The 362-nt window shown below is 39.2% G+C and overlaps 1 pseudogene; it reads left to right on the forward strand.

Moving 5' to 3' along the window:
* Positions 1 to 6: 6 nt before the first annotated feature.
* LOC145718142 (small ribosomal subunit protein eS27-like pseudogene) lies at positions 7 to 353 on the forward strand (annotated as a pseudogene).
* Positions 354 to 362: the final 9 nt, after the last annotated feature.

Raw genomic sequence — 362 nt, forward strand, 5'->3', positions numbered from 1 at the left:
GAAACGGCTAGTTCAGAGCCCAAATTCCTATTTTATGGATGTAAAATGTCCAGGTTGCTACAAGATTACCACGGTTTTCAGCCATGCTCAGACGGTGGTTCTTTGTGTAGGCTGTTCAACAGTGTTGTGCCAGCCAACAGGAGGAAAGGCCAGACTCACAGAGGGGTGTTCATTTAGAAGAAAGCAACACTAATGATCCACACAACCTCTTGAATTTGTGTTATATCGCAGAAAGCCTTATCAGTTCAGTAATTCCAGTTATCTACCAAGATAATGTAATTATGCTTAATTTTGTAAGGTTTACAACAGTGATGTCCTATTTTGGTGTCAGTTTTTCAATAAAGTTTTGATTATGGGCAAAA

This window comes from Leptonychotes weddellii, unplaced genomic scaffold (genome assembly GCF_054177405.1).
Source record: "Leptonychotes weddellii isolate Sample4059 unplaced genomic scaffold, ASM5417740v2 HiC_scaffold_111730, whole genome shotgun sequence".
In the NCBI taxonomy this organism is placed as follows: Eukaryota; Metazoa; Chordata; class Mammalia; order Carnivora; family Phocidae; genus Leptonychotes; species Leptonychotes weddellii.